Source organism: Lactuca virosa, chromosome 8, assembly GCF_052849685.1.
Source record: "Lactuca virosa cultivar CGN04683 chromosome 8, Lactuca_virosa_CGN04683_v6, whole genome shotgun sequence".
Lineage (NCBI taxonomy): Eukaryota > Viridiplantae > Streptophyta > Magnoliopsida > Asterales > Asteraceae > Lactuca > Lactuca virosa.
The window spans coordinates 87,096,009-87,117,856 of NC_136433.1; the positions used below are offsets into that span (position 1 = coordinate 87,096,009).

A 21,848-nucleotide genomic window follows, 5' to 3' on the forward strand; every position below is an offset into this window, starting at 1 on the left:
AACCAAACCTATTAATATATATAAATTTGAAAAATATTTTATATATTATAGAGTTGGTAATTATATTAATTATATAGAGAAATAAATCAGTTGGAGGTCTTTATTCTTGAATGAGATATACAGTTAGCTAATTAGGTACACAACGATTAATCAAGTAAACAAAGAGTGTGATTAAAGATTTTGATACTCAATTACACATGAGTGTTTGAATAAAGTTTCTCAATTAATCGACTATTGCACACAATAAATAAGGTACGCTCTCAAATCAAATCTTCAGTCTCCGTATTTTTTGGAAACCATTGTTCTCCGGTTTAAAGCTTGATTAAAATTTTTTATTCTTAATTACACATGAATGTTTGATTAATATTTTTGATTGTCAAATGAAGTTTTCTTGCCATATTCGTTGGAAATCATGGTTCTGGGGAGTTTTGTTCCAAGGTATGGTAGTTTTTAAAAATAATTACCAAATCATTGTAGTTGAAAATTTAATTACCAAAACATTATAGATCACCCTTCTATTGATTTTGTTGTTCTTTTTAAAAATTATATATATATATATATATATATATATATATATATATATATATCTTTTAACATAACCACAACCACCGCCATTGTTCCCGTCAAAACTCAAAACCATTTTTCATATTTTGCGGTCATCGTTTTCTCTCTGTTTTCTCTCTGACTACAAAACCAATAAAAAAGAAACTATATTCAAATTTATGAAAACACAATATTAATTCTTGAATTCTATACTCACACGGCCTCGATAATTTCCCTAATTTTTATACTTAATTACACATGAATGTTTGATTAATGTTTTTGATTGTCAAATGAAGTTTTCTTGCCATATTTGTTGGAAATCATTGTTCGGGGTGGTGGAATCTCTCCTTTCTATTCCAACCAAGGTTTAGTACCCACAAAACAAAAATTCCAAAATTACCTTTATGGAAAAATAATAGTTTACCGGACTTGCATTGGATCTTTGAGAAAATGTACGAAAAAAATTATGCATTTTACGTTAGATGTTAATTTTAACTTCCATGTAGGCTAACATGTATATTCAGTTGGTAGTTGGCGTGTATAATTATCTTTTATTTTTTGTATTTTTTTTGTTTTATGTAGCAGCATACTTTCTTATTTTTACTTTTTAGTTTTTATAGTAATAGTAATGTAGTTTTTTTTTCTCACTTTCTTTATCAATCCATTTTCAGTTTTAATATCATTTCTTTATTATAATGGTTAACCGATATTAACCGTTAACCAAAATCATTAAGCGATTAAAACCATTAACCATAATCATTATTAACCATACCCAATGGCTACCAAAATACATTAATCGATTGTGACCTATAACCTATAACCGAACCAAACCGCTCCATACACATCTCTACTTTTTAAACTAATGCAAACAAATAATCCTTTGTAACAAAAAGTCAAATATGATAGTTAGAAGCAATTAGTCAATCGATAAGATCTATTAACTTGATGTATAGGTTTATTGTTTAGTTCATCCTTACTAATACAATTTAAAATATATTTATATAGGTTGTCAATTCAATGTACTGTTTTTTTTTGTAGAATCAATGAAAAATGAATTTGTAAGGTAGCGTAATTAATATATATATATATATATATATATATATATATATATATATATATATATATATATATATATATATATATTTTACATAATTTATTTTAAACTCACAATTTTCTAAAAAAAATACTATTTTAATTTTGGTTTAGTCGATTTAACTGTTCAACAAACATCAATGGTTACAAACAATTTTGTAGGTTTATATGATTAAAGCTAGAATTACAAGCAAATATTGGAATTGGGTTTTTAAACCAAGCAAACAAAATTAGCTTCAGTTTTTATGTTATTAAACTGAACCAAGAATAAAAAAAATCAACTATATCTTCAAAAATTCAATTTTTAATCAGATTAAACTCTCCAAAAATGATGTCATTTCAATATCGCCAAAACACCCATAAAATCGTCTGAATAATAGACTTCAATGCCACCTTTTTATTAACCGAGAGCTTAACCGACTCCAACCAAGAAAATAAATCGTGTAAAGTATCTGCACCAAAAGCACCAAATCCACCCCTGTAAACACCCTTTGCCAAAAACATAAACTTCTTCAAATAATAAGAAAACATGATCTGATTTTTCCACCTCTATATCACATAAATGGCAAAACAACAAAGGAATATCCAAGCCTTTGATGCTACGATTCCACCTAGAAGGTAAATGATATAGTAACAATTTCTAAATAAAATTGTTTACCTCTTTCAGAACAAAACGATTCCATCTAGTCGTATAATTTCCATCCGGCAAACATTCAATATCAATATGTTTTCTAACTTATCAAATGGCTTCTAGCCTAGCGGTATCCAGTGTTGCCCTTCCTCTTTGAGGTTGCGGGTTCAAGTCCTGCAATGGACATTGGTGGAATAATTTAGGAGTAGTTTAGTATATTTGCCGTTTCAAAAAAAATATTTTCTAACTTCATTCACTATGAACCGGAGAACACCATTCAAAACCCACTGCCAATCATCTTCCTCTTGGTTCGGTTGAAAAGACTGAATCAACATCAATAATTATTCAAATTGTCTTTGCAAAACTCCACCTTCAAAAGTACGATTCCAAAGCCAATAGTACCCATCATCCTATCTATCTGCAATAGAACAATCACGATTTTGTTCTAGATAAAACAAACGAGTAAAACGATCTTTTAAAGGAATATCCCATGTCTAATTATCTAACAAAAACCAACTGGTTCTCCCATTCCCTACCGTCTTCTTGAGACACGAGAAAAAATTATACCCCTTTCATGCATGGTATTTATGAAAGCAACAATGCGAGACCAAACCCCCGAAATAGTAACTTTATGATTACTACAAAAATCACCACTCGGATAGTCTCCATTTTTGAATCAAAACATGATTAATAGCCACAAGACTCCTAAAACCGAGGCCAACACTGATGTAATCAAACCAGATCTTTTACAAATCTCCCCTGCCATTTTTTCCAATTAACCCAAGAAAGTTTTTTTTTTTAGAATTACCATCAAAACACCAAAAAAAACTTAGCTCAAAGGGATTCCAATTTTTTTTAACATGCATTGGCATCACAAGAAAAGACATATACTAATTACCCAACGATCCCAATACTTAAGTAATCAAAATAGATCTACCATCAAGAGATAACATATTTACCTTCCAACTAGATAATTTTTTTTCTCAAACTTATCAATCAATGGCTTCCAACCTTTAACCAACGCCACCCACCGATAAAGCAAGTAAGAAAAAAGAAGCCTAACAACTACAACGAGTAAAACTGTAACACTCATTTTCCAGGATAGAATGACAGAGGGTTTAGAAGGATCAAAAGAAAGGTTTTTGGGAAAAATCTTGTGCCACGACGTGGTGGTTGGAGCACCACGAAGTGGCACGTCAAATTCATAAATGCTTATCCAGTATGGTCACACGACGTAACGAAAGGAAGGTCACGACGTGACAACAGCTGCAGCCCAAGGCCATGATCTTTAAGGGTTTCTTCCATATTTAAGCTTCTAAACTCAAGGATTAGAGCATCCTCTTCAGCCTCCAACCCTTTTGAATGAAACCTTAGCCTCCATTGTTGAGTTCTTAAGCTTTTGGTGGTGTTTTTGGTGTCTTGAGGGAGAAGGGAGTATCCTTAGTGCATAGATCCAACATGCAAGTCTCATCATCATCACCTTCTAGCACTTACTTTGGACCATTGTGAGTGTTCGAGTTCCAAGCTTTATGTTATATGCTTCTAGATCTAGGCTTTTTGTGCATTTTCTCCATGTTTGGGAGATTTTGTGTGGATGGATTCCATAAAGTTGGCAACTTTATAGATCCTTGAGGTTCCGTTGAGGTTTAGTGTTCCAGATCTGAGATTTTGTTAGGTTTTGGCTCATGCATGAGATTTTTTACCTCATTTCCACCATTGTTATGACTTAGCTTTAAGAAAGATATGTATTGGACATGCATGACTATAAAGCAACGATTTTTATGACTCGTTGGGTGTAAGAAAGACTTCTGGAGGAGATGAGTGTTTGGCTTAATGGATTAAGAGATTATTCTATTAAGCTGTCCAGAATCAGTTCCCATGGCTTGACGATATGCCCGTCACGACGTGGCATAGGAGGATCTCGCGACTGTTTTGTTCGAACGACGTGGCCAAGAGTCCTCTACGTCGTGGTGGGGATTGATCGTTGAATTTTTTGACCAGTTTGATTTGGGTCAAACTTGAAGGAATTAGGTTATTCATTAAGGTTCTACCTTTGTTTGGTGCTAGCCGGTTCACGGGAGCGGTCAGTGTAGGGAGTAAGCGTCTTGATGTGTTTCTTGGGTCTTCGATTCAGGTTAGTTTTCTCACTATATTACGTATGTCATAGTATGGGAATGCTAGACTAGCTGAGTCTTAGTTGTTGATGGTTGTTAGTTACCGAGTTGTTTATAACTCCATGACTACTGATAGTCCTCCCGACTGATGATAGTCCCAGGGTTGCTGATAACCCATAACTGTTATATTGACATATGGGTAGTGGTTTTCTGCTTAGAGTACCGGGAGGCCAGTGATCGCCTAGTTGAGTGTCTTATGGTTTGTATGTAGTCATGTAGGATAGCCTGAGAACTCTTGATCTAGGCTTTCTTACCTATTCCTTGTTTGATTGTGGCTCTAGAGTGGGATCACCTATTCGACTGTCTATCTCACCTCTGATTACATATATCTATGCATTTAATAGTGGTCTGCTAATGGTGACGTAAAGTACTATGTGAGGCTCGGTAAGCGGTAGTGAGCTGTTAGTCTGGTAGACAAGTATAGGCGATGCCTGTGTTTAAGTTCTTATTTGCTGATTGTTGTTATGTGATACCGAGCTGTTGACCCACAGGGCGTGTTGTTAGCCCATTGGGACTATAATAGTCTCAGGGTTGCTGATAACTCATAGTTGTTTATGTTGTTGTGTTGTATGTGATATTTAGGACTGCTGATAGTCCCAAGGTTGCGGATAACCCATAGTTGATTATTATGTTGTGTTGTATGTGATATTTTAAGGAAACTCACTAAGCTTTGGCTTACAGTTGTGTATGAAATATTTTTCAAGTACTATTGATGATAGTGGGAAGACGAACACATGACTATACACACTCATCAACATCTATGGAGATTCCACATTAATTATAATACTCTGATTCAAACCACTATATTTGGAACAAATAGGTTTTCATAATTAGGGTTTTATGTAAATGGTTATTTTACCTTATTCAACAATGAAAACTTTGATTGTGAAAATGGGACGTTACACAAACTAGCAACCGTCATAACCTCAACCAAATCGACCCATATACCAAAAAGATTGGATTTATGTAGATTTATTCAAAGACCCGAAGCATAGAAAAAACAATCAAATAAACGGACCAAAAAAATGACATTCTCTTTGGACCACTCTCCTATAAGTAATGCATCGTCCACATAGAGAAAATGAGAAAGAATCAAAGAACCAATTTTTATACCTCGAAAAGACCAGCCCACATAGCATCTACAATAGTAACATGAAGACACTCTATTATTAAAATGAATAAAAATTGGGATAAAGGATCACCTTGATGAAGACCTCTCTGAATAACGAATTCCTCTGACGGGCTTCCATTGACAAGGACCGACACCATACTTGAGAGGAGGCAACCACGAACCTATGAAATCTATATGGAACCAAACCCCTGAAAGATCATAATCTGAAACAAATACTCCCAAATGATTGAGTCCTAAGCATTCTCAAAATCAAATTTAAAGACCATAACTTTTTTCTTTAATCTCTTATGTCAATCTATAATCTCCTTAACCATGAGAGCACCATGAATTATCTAATGACCCTTGACAAACGTCGATTGTTCATTACTAATAATCGAATACATTACTGTAGCAATCCGGGAGGCTAAAATTTTAGCTATAATTTTATATTGAGCTCCATTCAAACGAATAGGACGAAAGTCTAAAAACCATTGATGGACTAGAAATCTTTGGAATTAACGTAATAAAAGAAGAATTACATACAAAATGTATTTTTCTTGTATCAAAGAATTCCACCGCAAACGCCAAGATATCTGCTTTTAACAACTCCCAATATTTGAAAAAAAAAAGTTAAACTGTCTAGGCCGGAGATTTGTCAGAACCACAAGCCCACATTGCGTTGTTTACTTCACTTTCAGTAATCAGAACCTCCAAACTCATGGCTTGTTCATTCGACAAAGATTTAAACTTACTACTACGCCTAGTAATTTGAATACCTGGATTTTTTTTTTTAATTTTCCTCGAAAGAAATCATAAAAATCATTTTTTAACATTTGAAGGAGACATGGTCCAAATTCCATCCTTTTTAATACCTTTAATCACTAGTTGTTGCCATCTTTTATTAATAAGCCCATGAAAGAATTTTGAATTTTCATCCGCTTCAACACACCATTTAACCTTTTCTTTTTTGAATCGCTTCTTGAATTTCCATCTTTCCAATAAACGAAACACACCCATAATTCTTCTATGATCCACCAAAACAACTTCCAAAATCCCACCCCCATCAATTATAACATCGATATCATGAATATTTTTTAATAAATCTTTTTCCTGCCGTCTTTTTTTTGTGTATGTAATACCATTCACGAATCCGGCTTTTAAGAAGCTTCAACTTGTTTTTGAACATTATGAATTTATTGACACCATCCATAGACCACACCTCTTTTACCATGCTATCAAAATTATTAATCTGAAGCCAGGAATTATATAATTTAAAAGGAGTAGGATCATAATCATTTACATCTTGGAAGAGAATAATTGGACGATGATCCGAAGCCAATCTATCCAACACCAAAGTTGTCAAATTTGGGACTCGATCCACCAAATAAAAAGAAATTAGAAACCGATCCAATTTACTTAGTTTATCTCCTTGACTATTCACCCTCGTAAATCGGAAACCAACCACAAGAACTTCTCACAATCGACTTCTATGAATAAAATCATTAAAACTATGTGACGGATTTGGGAGAAAAACAGAGCCTAAACTTTCACTCATACTACAAACCACATTAAAATCTCCAAACAAAATATAAAAGCTCAGGTTAGCCAACATGAAAGCATTGATCAAATTCCAAAGACTCAATTTACTAGCTTAATCTTGCGGAGCATAAATATTTCTAATAAAACATTTAATCTTTGAGAAAATCCATTCTCCTATGACAATAAGAGCATTATCCATAATTACCTTTAACGAAAACCACCAATCCCAAATCTATAAAATACCACCTGATCTACCTTGTGCCGGAGAAGAAGCAAAAACAAACTGATAATTTCCCCAAACTAGTCGGACTTTCACCAAATCAATCTTTCTAAGATGAGTTTCTTGTAAATCTAAGAATTAATACCATGCTTAATACATAAACTCAGAATATCTTTTCTTTTCTCAGAACCAAAACCACCTGAATTATAAGACATTAAATTCATTTATTACTTTCTTTGACACCCATTCGTTTGATCTACTTAGCTAAATCACCTTTAATTCCTTCCATATCATAACCAAGAACCTTTCCTATCTCAATATGAGAAAAAAATCACAAATTAGAAAATAACGAGGCTGCATTCATTTTCCTGTTAGTCTGATTTTTGCGATTTTTAAAGCTACCATCAGAATAGGCTCTACACGAAGATTAACCACAATGATAAGAATCCCCACATAAATAATTTTTTTCTTTCTCACAGATTCAAAACCAGGAGGTTTTTGAAGGATATGAACTAAAAGTTTTCGAACACATCTCTTCTTCTCCATGATTGATATGATTCTGTTTTTGCGTGTCTTTAACTATGGTAACCTCATCTTCAACATCAACCCATTTCCTTTTTCCCAATTTCCCACATCATTAACTTCATGATCTTTATTATAATTCACACCTACACAGTTTCCATCAATCTCATTCTCAAACTTGGAAGAAATATGCATTTGCTCATTATCTTATTCATTTATTTCACCTTCCTTCTATTCCAGATCATTCTCATCTTTCATTTCATGAAGATGAATATTTTCTTCCTCTTCAAAAACATCTAATTCAGATCCTTCTTCTGAACCTCCATTATTTGTATCAGTATTAGGCATCCAGGTAGATGTCTCACAAATCCGAACTGTATATTCCTGATCAAAGACCCATACTAAACAATTTTCGGAAATGATGCATTTGATCTTTATTGCTACACAAACCGAACCGATAGCAAATGCATAAGTTCTGTATTGATTACCCATTCCATTGTATTTCACCTGTTATTGGTTCTTAGCTTCAATTGTTGTTAAAAGTTTGCCCCTATTGTCGATTATCCTTATTCCTTCTATCATATATTGCCATAGTTGCAAACATGTGGAAGTTTCCAATCCAAATCCTATTAAGATCTACCAGTAATTGATTCTGATCATGACTATTTAAAAACTTGATAAAAGCAAAACGCCGACCAATTTTTGACATCTTCCTTGCTATATACACATTGATAACCTTTTCATGTCGATCACATAATTGCCAGAGATCTTTAACTTCCATCTTATCAGGGAAATTCGTTACATATACCGGTGATGAAACATTCTCCAAATATCTGTGATTAGGATTACCTCCATAGTTGTTCTGTTGATCACCTTATTGTCGCCCACAATTGTCTCGATTATGTTCCTGTCGCCCATGAGATTCACGATTCTTCCTATTTATTCTCTATCACCCATCGTTGTCCGCTTCTGTTACACGTCATCAATCCGTAGTTAAGTTAGTTACAATTTGTGTTTCTTGTAATGTATATATTTTCTTTGTTCTTGTATTGTACAGAAGGTTTTTTCAATCAATCAATGAAGAAAGCTTATTTTCTTTCTATCATCTTCATCAATTCTAACATGGTATCAGACTAATTGTGTTCGATCCATCTTCTTCAAAATTCTTCTTTCTTGCTTTGTTTTCTGCAAATCATGTCTCAATCAACGACTTCTCATTCTTCATCCAGTAATTCTTCTCAAATTCCTGATCATACCAGTCCCTATTATCTTGGATCTGCAGATAATCCAAGCTCAATTCTCGTTTCTACTGTATTCTTCTCAAATTCCTGATCATACCAGTCCCTATTATCTTGGATCTGCAGATAATCCAAGCTTAATTATCGTTTCTACTGTATTCAATGGAATTGGATTCTCTTCTTGGAAACGATCGATGTCAATCGCTTTGTATGCCAAAAACAAATTTGGATTCGTTGATGGTACTATTCTTCAACCTGCAATTACTTCTTCAGAATATTCTGCATGGTTCCGAGTCAATTCGATGGTAATTAGTTGGCTTCTAAACTCTCTTCACAAGAACATTGCTGATAGTGTCTTGTTTCTTCCATCTGCACATGAAATTTGGAACGAACTTCATAATCGCTATTCTCAATCTGATGGATCATTGATTTATCAGATTCAACAACAATTATATTCAATTTCACAAGGCGCGGATGATTTTCCCACATATTTCACCAAGATTTCAAAGATCTGGGATGAGTTACGCATTGTACAGAATTTACCTGCTTGTACCTGTGAATCTGCTACAAGAATTCGTCAATTTCTTGAAGATCAACGCCTTATTCAACTGTTAATGGGACTCAACGATTCATATAAAGTAATTCGGGGACAAATCCTTATGATGAAACCTTTACCAACTGTCTCTACTGCTTATTCCTTGATATTTCAAGAAGAACGTCAAAGAGACATTCATGTTTCCCCAAAGTTTGCTCATGATACTATGGCTATGCAAGTATCAAATGATTCTTTCAAGAAAAACATCACATGCAGTCACTATAAGAAATCTGGTCATACGAAGTCTTAGTGTTATCGGCTCATTGGTTTTCCTACTACTTTCAAATTCACAAAATCCAAGAAGGAAGAGCCTAAATTTGCAGTTCATAATGTTGCAGTTTCACCTTCAATTTCACAAGAACAATACAATCATCTCATGCAATTGCTTTAGGCTACCGGTGTTTCATCTTCTTCATCATCTAATCAAGTAATTTCTGATATTACTGAAGGAGCAATGCAATCTGAAGGTACGTCTTTTTCATTTGCACTTTTTGCTGCAAATGCCTATCGATCTGCATCAAAATTGAAAAATCATTTTTCCTGGATCATTGATTCTGGGGCTACAGATCATATCTGTTCTAATCAATCTCTTTTTTCTTCTTTACAACCTCTTTCTCAGCCTCACTATCTTGGTCTTCCTAATGGTCTAAACACACAAGTTACTCTATTTGGTAATGTTAAACTTCAGGATTCTATAACATTACAAGGAGTTTTATATGTCCCTTGTTTCAAATATAATCTCCTCTCTGTTTCCAAACTCAATTCTCAACTCAAAACTTTTATGTTCTTCACTGATGATCAATGTATCATGCAGGACCCTTCGAAGAATGAATTAGCCCTTGGAATACTTGGAACAAGAGTCAATGATTTGTTTGTTTTTTGATCATCATGATATTAGTCAAAGTCTTTGTTTCAATCTTAGTTTTTCAGATTTTATTCAATCTGTTCCTCTTGTAAGATTTTCATGTAATTCTGCAATAAAATCTTTGTCAAAGACTATGATATTACATCAAAGATTTGGTCATATTCCTTTTCTTAAACTCAAGGAAATGATGCTTGTTTCTTCCAATTCTAATTCATATGAGATTGATTCTTGTCTCATTTATTCTAAATCTAGACAACATCGCTTGCCATTTCCTAATAGTATTACAATGACCAAATTACCCTTTGAATTGATACATGTTGATGTTTGGGGTCCTTATAAATATCCAACTCATGATGGGTTTAGATATTTCATTACAATAGTGGATGATTACAGCAGGTTTACTTGGATCAAACTTTTATCTCATAAAAGTTATGATTTTCCTGCCATTCAAGCTTTTGTTACTTTCATCCAAAATCAGTTTGGTGTTACAATCAAAAGCATCCGAAGTGACAATGCTTATGAATTGGGATCTAGTAATGAGGGTATTGCTTATTATGAATCTCTTGGTATTTTACATCAAAAATCCACACCCAATACACCACAGTAGAATGGCTTAGTTGAAAGAAAACATAAGCATGTTCTTGAAATTGCTCGTGCTCTTTATTTTCAATCTGGATTGGGTAATGCATATTGGGGAGAATGTGTCACTGTGGCAACACATTTAATCAACCGGATTCCTTCAAAAACACTTGATAAACAATCTCCTTATGAAGTTCTTTTCAAACAAAAGCCTTCATTATCTCATTTAAAGACTTTTGGATGTCTTTGCCATGCTTCTTCTTCATCAAATGGTCGAGATAAATTCATGCCTAGAGCATAATCATGTATTCTTATTGGTTACCCTGAAGGACAAAAGGCTTATAAACTTCTAAATTTGGAAACTAAAACCATTTTCGTGTCAAGAGATGTTCGTTTTTTCGAAGATATTTTTCCACTTCTCACTAAAGATACTCATCACTTTACTTCACAACCCTCATTTCTTCCCAACATTCCACATACTTGTGATGATTATCCATCTCCTTCTTCATCTTCAACTGAGTTACCTCATGCCTCTCTTGCCCATCAACATATTCCTGATCCTCCTCCAGTTTCTTTACGCAGATCTACTAGACAAAGTGTGCCTCCTGCACATCCTCGAGACTATGTTTGTAATGTTGTTCTTGACAACTCTGATTCAGATTGTTGTCATACACTCACAAATCTATGCATTGATTGCAATACATCACCTATCAACATTTCAAATCCTTCTTCTTTGGCTTTTCATGTTAGCACATCTATTCCTGAACCAGCCTTTTATAATCAAGCCAAAGGTGTTCCTGTTTGGGAGGAGGCCATGAATAAAGAATTCGAAGCACTAGAAGCTAATCATACTTGGGATATCATTAAATTACCAAAAGGAAAAAGACCTATATCATGTCGGTGGGTGTACAAAACTAAACATCGTGCTGATGGTAGCATTGAAAGACACAAAGCACGCCTTGTTGCTAAGGGCTTCACTCAAAAATATGGTGTCGACTACCATGAAACGTTTTCTCCAGTTGTGAAATTTAACACTGTGAGAATTCTTGTTACTCTTGCTGTTAAAAACAGATGGAAAGTTCATCAATTTGACGTTAATAACGCTTTTCTTCATGGCGATCTTCATGAAGAGGTCTATATGAGAGCACCACCTGGTTTGCATGTTCCTTCTTCATCACATGTATGCAAATTAAGGAAGTCCCTTTATGGTCTTAAACAGGCCTCTCGTCAATGGTATGAAAAGTTGTCCATTGCTTTAAAATCTAGAGGATTTTCTCATTCTTTGAATGATCATTCTTTATTTCTCAAGAAAGTGGACAATTCCATAGTCATCATTGCAGTATATGTTGATGACATTCTTGTCACAGGAGATAATGAACAAGAAATTCATTTTTTGAAAGAATTTCTTGATGATCAATTTCGTATAAAGGATCTTGGATTCATTCATTTTTTTTCTTAGGATTGGAGTTTAATGAAGTTTCTAATGGCATGGTTCTTCATCAACACAAGTTTATTCTTGATTTACTTCGTGATTATCACATGGAAAATGCAGATTCTGTGAATGCTCCTCTTCCTACTGGTTTAAAATTAGTACCCAACATGGATGATCCTCTTGAAGATCCAACCCTCTATAGACAACTTGTTGGAAAACTCAATTTTTTGCTCCATACTAGACCTGATTTGTCATTTGCTGTTCAGCATCTGAGCCAATTCAATCAAACTCCTAGTAAAGTACACTATGATGCTGCAATTCATATTTTAAAGTACTTGAAAGGGACAATTTCCAAGGGTATATTACTCAACAATGATCCTACTTTTAATATTGAAGCTTTCTATGATTCAGATTGGGCTGCTTGCCCAATCACTAGACGTTCAGTTAGTGGTTTCTTCATCTTATTTGGCAATGTTCCTGTATCTTGGAAATCAAAGAAACAAACCACTGTATCCCTTTCATCTGCCGAAGCTGAATATCGATCTATGCGGAGGGTATGTTCGGAATTAGCTTGGTTAAGTCGTCTCTTACAAGAGCTGAATGTCCCAAATATCATTCCAATACCACTCAAGTGTGATAACCAAGCTGCAATCTACATAGCTAAAAACCCAGTTTTTCACGAACGAACCAAACACATTGAGCTAGATTGTCACTTTGTTCGTGAAAAGTTACAAGGAGGATTGATTACACTTTCTCATGTTTCCAGTGCTAACCAATTAGCAGACATTTTTACTAAATCTCTTCCTTCTACACAACATAATGATGCAATTTCCAAGCTGGCATTTTCTCAATATCCACCACCAGCTTGAAGGGGGTGTTACACGTCATCAATCCGTGGTTAAGTTAGTTACAATTTGTGTTTCTTGTAATGTATATATTTTCTTTGTTCTTGTATTATACAGAAGGTTTTTCAATCAATCAATGAAGAAAGCTTATTTTCTTTCTATCATCTTCATCAATTCTAACAGCTTCTGTCACCATTAGATTGCATAAATTACCGGAGAAAGCTCCGATAGAAAAGACGACTGATCACAGGAGCGACGACATTCCGAAATCGTCGGACAGGAATTGTTCAATTGTTTTTTCTGATTTGACGTGCCTTTTAAACAAAATTTCATAGAATTTATGCTTTAAGGTCAACAAAAATTGTCTAATATCGAGCTCAACTGGATTACTGGTCTAGTTATTTATATAGAGTTTCAAGAGGAGGTGCTTAGTAGGAGCAGTGGGTTGAGCTTCAAGTTTTGATCGAGTTTTTGGCCGATCATTTCATATCAACGATTGATGGGGTTGAAGTTCTTAATTTCCTTAACCCAAACATATTCATATAATGGTACTCTTGTTTGTTGGTGGTCTGTTTGGTGGGAAAGTATGACTAACTGTGGCATTTTAAATAAATTAATATTAAGTAACACATAAAATGAAACACAATAATAAAGTAACTGTTCTATGGGATCATACTCTTTGAATATAAATAATTCTCTATTACTTAATCATTATAACAGTTACAAATTTATCTATTATATAAACGTTTCGAGATAATCAACTTAATGACTAAACTTGTTAACATTTCTCATGCCAATGCTTTTAGCACGCATATCATGTTTTCCTTTGGTCATCATTATTGAGAATGAATCATCTAAAAGATATTCACTTCACAACTAGATCTTCATCCCACTAGCTTTGACATGTACTCAAGACTCATCCGGACTTCTAGAAAGACAACACTCTTGACTTTCTCCTGAAAGAACACATTCCTGCTACGCGAATGCTTGTCTAAATCCACAAATAAATTTCTCAAGCCTACACACCTTATTCGGATACTTTGTATGTTTAATCCTTCCAGAATATGTCATACTAGGTGTAAAACTCATATATTACGTGGGTTCATTTAAATGAAAATTTAATTATGAAATTCTTAACATTTTGAGAAATTTAAATTTATAAGAAAAATTAGAAAAATAATGAATTATTAAAATTAAAGTATTTTTTTCTTTTTTAAATTTAAACTAATAATTTAGATAAATAAACATAGGAAACTAATAAGGCTTTAGTTTAGAAATTTTGAAATTAGAAGAAATATCAATTAATGATATTTATATGTATTTATTATTACATTTATGCAATTATTATATTTAAATATTATGTGAAATTTAATAAAACGAAAAAAACCACAAAATGCCATGTGGAAAAAGTTTAATTGAAAAAACTTCAAAATGACATGTGGCCAAATCAGTAAGAGCGTGACATGTGGCAAAAATACTTTCATTTATTAGTGTAGATATCCTTTGAAGGTTTCCTATTGAAAAAAGTTGTTTAAACATCCACTTTACCATATCTTTGATCAAAGATGGCAACAATGGTAACAAATAACCAAATAGACGTTTCTCAGCTATTGGTAAGAATGTTTCCTCATAATCAATTTCTTGAGTTTTGAGCGAAACACATTTCTACCATACTAACTTCGAATGTGGGTACATTCTCATCCATGTTAGTCTTCACATTGAAGATCCAATCGCAACCTATTGTCATAAGACTAGGCTTTAGATCAACCATTTTCACAATTAGTTATCCTTCATGGATAAAATTTTGCTATCCTTAGACTCTTCTTATGGTAGCCATAGGGCCTACCATTGCTTCCTAGTAGCTATTATACTTATCCAAATTGATCAATGTTTTATCACTAATCAACAAACCTCCTTCCACAATTAGATTAAACTTATAAAACTTGGGAGGTGCTCTAACTCTACTATATCTTGCGAAGAGGAACGAAAATCTCATTTGACTCAACTGGTTTATCAATCTCAAGTTGAGAGCTAGTGTCGACTATAGGTTCATTGTCGGTCATATCTCGAATTTCTTCAAGTTCAATGACTCCTACTGACTTCTTGATATCTATATGTTCTTTCTCTCAAGGATCATTCCTTTTGAGCTATAACCACAAATATCAAAAGTCTTTAGTGAATACCCGCAACGTAACATTCATAAATCTCGATTCAAGTTGGTCATTGGTTTTTCGTCCAGCGAAAGACTTCACAATACCATATCCAAATGTGAAGGAACTTTCCAACTCCACATTTCATGAGGTGTCATCAAAACCTACTTAGTTAGATACAAGGTTCAAAATATGCTCTACTATTTCAAGTGTTTATTCCCAAAAAATTTGAATGGTAGTGAAGTACGGTTTATCATAGATCAAACCATATACCATTCGATTCTTCTTTTAGTAACATCATTACACTATGGCGCCCTTGGAGAAGCCAATTATGGAAACCATTCCACAATCTTTATGATGATTGTAAAACCCAATACTAAGGCATTCTCCTTTCCTTTCAGATTGAAGAACCTTTATCTTCATGCCCAATTGATTTTTTACTTTGTTTTGATACTCTTTGAAACTTTTTAAAGTGTCAAAATTATGCTTAATCACATAACCACATTTATTGAACCTTTCAATAAATATGACATAGTAGTATTTTTCGTCCTTTATGGTGGATCTAATGGGTCTACACACATTAGTGTTTGTAAGATCCAACAATCCTTTATCATCGTTACATGTCCATGTGAATGGTAACCAAGTTGTCTTTCCAACATACAAGATTTGCATACTTCATCAAACTCAAGGTCGAATGATTCCAAGTCTGGGAAACTGGAAAGGAATTAGTGATTATGAAAACTAATTCCTTCATAATGGGAAGTTCCGCCCGAGTATATTTGTTGTTTGGAATCTAACTAACTAACAGGAAAATAGAAGAAAAAACAAAAACAGAAAGTTTTATTTCTTAAATTACCTAAAAATTGTGAAATCGGGACACAAAGGTACAGTTGGACTGCCGAAAGGAACCCTACATCCACTTTCTCTACAGGTGGCAACCCTTTCATTCCTTCAAACATGCTGAAAAGAAGCCTAAAATACTAATGCATAAAATGACTTGAATTCTAAATTTTCTAGAATGCAAAGAATGCAAAGAATGAAAGAAAAAAACTCTATCCATTGAGACGACCACACCCTTTAAGTTATCAATGATCTCTAATAACGCAAGAATGATCATGTGACATTAGTGTACCAATGACAAGTGAATACCCGATTTCATCTTTTAGTCGTGACATGTATTTTCCAGTGAAGCAATGCCATAAATTGGCTATGCTTTTTCAGGCTCCAACCCCTGTTATAGAAAACCAAGGTACCACAATAAGAATCAAAGGCAAATCAAATGAGGTTGGCTTTTGTAAGTACAACAAATAGTGGCCAAGTCTTAATTAAGAGGAACTTCAGGACCCAAAGAAAAGGAAGGGAAGTATACATCCCATAACAATTTTATTGATATATCTTTTGGAAAAAAACCATAAAATAGAAAGAAGCAGAGAGTATCTCACTGGGAGAATACCTTTTCAAATCATTACCCATTTGACCTCTTTCATTACCCCTCGTTCATGCTCGAGACCTCCATCAACACTAATATAAAAAAATTCAATGTTCATAGGGTTTCAAACCTTGTCACAATCAAACCACGTAAGACAGATTGCGAGAAGAACAATATTTAAGAAAAAAAACAGAGAAATAGTGTAAATTGAGAAGAATAATTACCACAGATTGAACTGCCAAAGTGAAATTCTATCTCAGGCATTTTATCAAACATCTGAGCATTTTATCAAACATCTGATGTGCATGCCAGTTGAAATGGAAAGAAAAAAGAAAATACAATAAATGAGTAATTATGAAAAGAAGAAGAGAATAGAGAAAGTTGGAAATTAATGTCTCACCACACCATGGATGAGAATCAAGAGTCGACTAGGTCACTGCTTTTCCTTCTCCCAAAGTCCGTTCCCAGTCTGCATTTCACAATTTAGAAACAAAAATTATGGGTGAATTTTATAATTCATTACATGAAATCGTTTATTGACAAACCGTGTGATGTTCTTTGTCAATGGAAACCAACTCTTTGTAGTATCTCGTTTCCACAAACTCATCTTCCACCGTTCCATTACGATCGGAAACTATACCCTGCAATCGTCGATTCCACGATCAGAATAGATAAGTAATATCATAAACCGAAGCAATTCAACAAATTTATACTTGAGATTGACATTTTAGGGTTTAAAACTTGAGGAATTCTTGAATAGTATCAACTAATTCGTCGGAGGGTTGTACTGTTGAGATGTAATCGGGGTCGCTGCGATTAGGTTTAGTGTGACGTTTAGGGAGAATGGAATCAAAGTGAGATCGGACTTGTTCGGAGATTTGAAGCTGCTGATCAGGGTCGATGATACTTTTAGAGGGTGTTTGTTTTTTCCGTTTAAATCTAACTTTTTACCTTTAACTTTTCCAAAAAGTAGAAAAGTCCAAATGTTGTTTGATAAATGGAAAAGGACTTTTAAAACCAACTTTTACCAAAACACAAAAACTAGCATTTGCAAAAGTCATACATCCGTGACTTTTTGTCTTTTTGAACTTTTGAGACTGAAAAAGCAAAAAAGGAATCCCAAGCACTTTTTAAACAACATCTTTTGAAAAAGAGTGCTGATATTTCCAAGACACTTTTTGATACATCCACGGAATTACAAGGAAAATGACAACTATACCCCTTAGAATGTAATTAAATAATTAATTGTTTAAAAGGTTAATCAACCGTCTCTCAATAATCGGAGACCACTTACTAAAAAAAGGAAACAATTCTTTTATCAAATCTCTTAATCTCCCACCCAAATTGAAAAACACGAGAAAGCTCCCCATCTCTATTATCAGCCACGGGGTTTTAATGTAGAAGAGGTGACCACTTCCACTTGAGATCTACTCATCGCTTTACGAGGTTGCAAACAATCGTCGTTGACAACCCTTTGTTTATGCTTGTGTATGCCGTCGTCGGCTATATTACGCCGCTTCATGAGACTGCAACAGTAGCCGGAAAAATTCTTTCAGGTGGTTCAATATACATTCGTTGAGGAACAAAAGGAAGGAAAGAAAATGCGCCTAAACAGATTGTCGGATAAATTCTTTCCTTTTTTCACTCGCAACAGTTTCTTAGTGTTGGGTAAAGGAGAAATAATCACATAATTCATCACCAGAATATGAATTTCTTCGAGTTTATGATGGTTTTCTTTCTAATGTGTCTTCGATTTGATGTAATTTGCAACAGGTTTGAAATTGAATCCGAGCAAAGGGCAAATACACTGCTCACGTTTTGCACTTGTATGAGCCTCACAAGTGTAGGCCTCATGCTTACCATCACCGTTCCATACGTCGGCAATAACCAGTTCCCCCTCATCGTTTTCAGCCTATCGGTGTAAGTTTTCTTTCCCTCTTCATAACTATCTTCCTTTTTCTGTAAAGACAATCTGAAATGAGGAATTGGAACAGCGGAGGGTATTCAGTGAGAATGCTGGTGGCGGAATACAGGACTCTGTCGGAGATTGTGGTTCAACGGGACGATCAACAAGTTGAGTAGAGTTGGAAGGAGTTGCAAGCTAAAGATTGTCGTAAAAAAGAATCAGAGATTTGTGATAGATTGTGGTGAAGATTGCAACATCGGAGAAGGACCGGCATGGACGTATTATACTTTATTTGTTTTGCTACAAATTATCCCGTTCCTTTGAATAATTAATTATATTCTAAATATATATTACAGGCATAATTGTCATTTTATTTAAAATTCAGTGGGTGTATCAAAAAGATCCGTGGAAATATCACCCCCCTTTGGAAAAATGTCTTTTACAAAAAGGACTTTTCCTTTCAAAAAGGAATCTCAAACACCCCCTGATCGTAATGGTTTTGACTTGTTTAAAATGAAATTTTTATTCGGTATTTTTTTGACATTACAACTTTGGTCCTTAAGGTTTCAAAACGGTAAAGTCCATCATTATCAGTAGGTTTTTTGGTCCATGTCGAAATTGAAAAGATTGTTACACCCTTTTCATTTGTTTTTATTTTTGCTAAATAATTTTAACATTTTAAAAATAATAAAATAGGAAATGGGCCCTCTCTCTTATCCCATCATCTTCTTCAAACTTCATCCCATCTTAAGATTATTCCCTGAAAATTAAAACACACACATACAATGAAAATTAAACACTCACACATAATAGATGATCTATACATGCAAATTAAAACTCACTGTCTTTCTCACATACACACAACACACTATAACTTTAAGCTCCATGATGGATAGATTTTTATGACCATTTTTGATGGAATTTTCTTCGACAGACACCTCGAAACAACTTCCCGACTCTTCAGTTTTATCTTTACATGTTTAGCTCTCGGTGATAAAACTCTCCCTTCCGTAATTCTCGAACAATTAGCATCAAAATTACCCTCCAATTTCATCATCCTAAACACATCGGTAGATTCCATCGATTCAGAATCAAAATTAAAGTTACTCTATTAGATTGAACAATGGCGAGATCTTGAAGGTTGAATAAAAAATGTCATCATTACAGTCGAATAACCAAAGTCGTTGAGCTTCTAGCCGGAAAATCTAACGATGTTCCATTTCAAATCAAGCCACCACGAGGCACCGTTTGTCTGTATTTCTCTTCTAATCGAACCCAAGATCTAGTCCACCACCCAGTTCTGTTCATCAACACCGGTAGATACCATGGCGTCTTCAACATGTTTGTTCGCCACTAATGTGGCTCCTTCATACACCTCGTCAGGGAAAGTTCTATTGATGTTTTCCGTTATTTAATTGTAAGAGGAAGTTTTTGATGAGGACCTGAACATGAAGTTAATGGAGGAGGTTAGTGGGTGGTTTGGAAAGGAAGTTGCAGTAGGGTCCTAGATATATCTTAGAAGTTATCATGTTAAACTTGCACAACCAAATCAATACTCGTCAACGGGTTGACAGAAGAACCCTAGGATAGGGTTAGGGTTGTGTGTGTATAGGGATTACCAGACCAGTGCGACGTTTAATGGGGCTCTGGTGGTATGGTGGTATCAGTAGATGGTATTGGTATCTGGGGAGGAAGGCGGTTGATGCTTTACTGAAAGATCGATCTTTGGTCCCATATTATGTGTGAGTGTTTTATTTTTAGTCTATGTGTATGTTTTGATTTTCAGAGAAGAAATTTATGATGTGATGAGAGAGAGGGCCCATTTCCTATTTAATAATTATTAAAGTATTAAAATTATTTAACAAAAAAACAAATGAAAAGGGTATAACATTGTTTTCAATTTTGAAATGAACCAAGAGGGTGTTTGGCTACCAAAAAGTCTTTTTTGTAAAAGTTGGAAAAGTCAGGATCACGTGACTTTTCAAAAAGATGCCATTTATTCTATTGGAAAAGTTGGAAAAGTTAAGATTACCAAACATGAAAAGTCATTTTAAAAGTTATGCCAAACACCCTACAAATCCAAATTTGCAACTTTGAAACTTAAAAGAACCAAAAGCAAAAGCAATAACAAACTACAAGGACCAATTTCTCTGTATATTGTACATTGTCAATTACTAAATAAATATCAATAACATTAATTAAATAAAAAAAATCCAATACATTTCTAATAGTGATGTATATTAGACACATTTTTTATTATAATCATGAACGATCAAAACCAAAATGATATATATATATATATATATTCGTAAATGATTAAAACCAAAATGACAATTATTTTGGTTATAACAATTATTTTGGTTATAATCATAAATTATTAAAACCTATTTTATATCTATTAACAAATAGAACTTAAAGAATCATTTTCTTTTTTAAATGGTAGAATGACACCATCTTTGTTGTAATAAGAAATGAAATTGAGATGTTGTAATTAACAAAATAAAATATACCTTAAAGGAATCGATCTACGATGATAATTTTTTACATCTTCACTTTCTTTTAAAATTTCACCTCTTGGGATGATTTCCTCGGCTACATGAAACAATCCCCAAGCTCTCTCCACTTCCCGACCCCATACACAACAATCCTACTTTTGCCTCATTACACCTACAAAGAACATAAATTTGGATATTAATTTAGCTTCTAACCGATATGATTATAGGCATGAAAGCAACATGGGAGTAACATCACTAATCACATTTTATCCGACTCCACAACCTATTAAAAAAATAGGAAGTAATATTAAACCAAATAGGAAGAAAAATCCGAAAAATCGTATTGTTTATTCAATAAAGGAAAATTCAAGAGTATCTTTGTTGTTTGGAATCTAACTAATTTAATAAGAAAATAGAAGAAAAAAACAAAAACAGAAAGTTTTATTTCTTAAATTACCTAAAAATTGTGAAACCGGGACACA

The 21,848-nt window shown here is 33.9% G+C and overlaps 1 long non-coding RNA gene and 1 pseudogene across 10 annotated transcripts; one reads left to right on the top strand and one right to left on the bottom strand.

Moving 5' to 3' along the window:
* Positions 1 to 1,812: 1,812 nt before the first annotated feature.
* Positions 1,813 to 17,873, bottom strand: LOC145134094 (uncharacterized). Of its 10 annotated transcripts, none has more exons than XR_013718900.1 (9): positions 17,679 to 17,873; positions 17,511 to 17,606; positions 17,366 to 17,434; positions 17,190 to 17,261; positions 16,990 to 17,057; positions 16,686 to 16,767; positions 2,515 to 5,742; positions 2,294 to 2,440; positions 1,813 to 2,087 (listed from the first exon to the last, which is right to left on the bottom strand). It is a non-coding gene; the product is annotated as an uncharacterized LOC145134094 (long non-coding RNA). The 10 variants fall into 10 exon arrangements; XR_013718899.1 differs by having other exon boundaries at positions 1,815 to 2,087; positions 2,294 to 2,684; positions 5,643 to 5,742; XR_013718902.1 differs by having other exon boundaries at positions 2,294 to 5,742; positions 17,690 to 17,873.
* Positions 17,874 to 19,756: 1,883 nt separating this feature from the next.
* LOC145130591 (uncharacterized) lies at positions 19,757 to 20,617 on the top strand (annotated as a pseudogene).
* Positions 20,618 to 21,848: the final 1,231 nt, after the last annotated feature.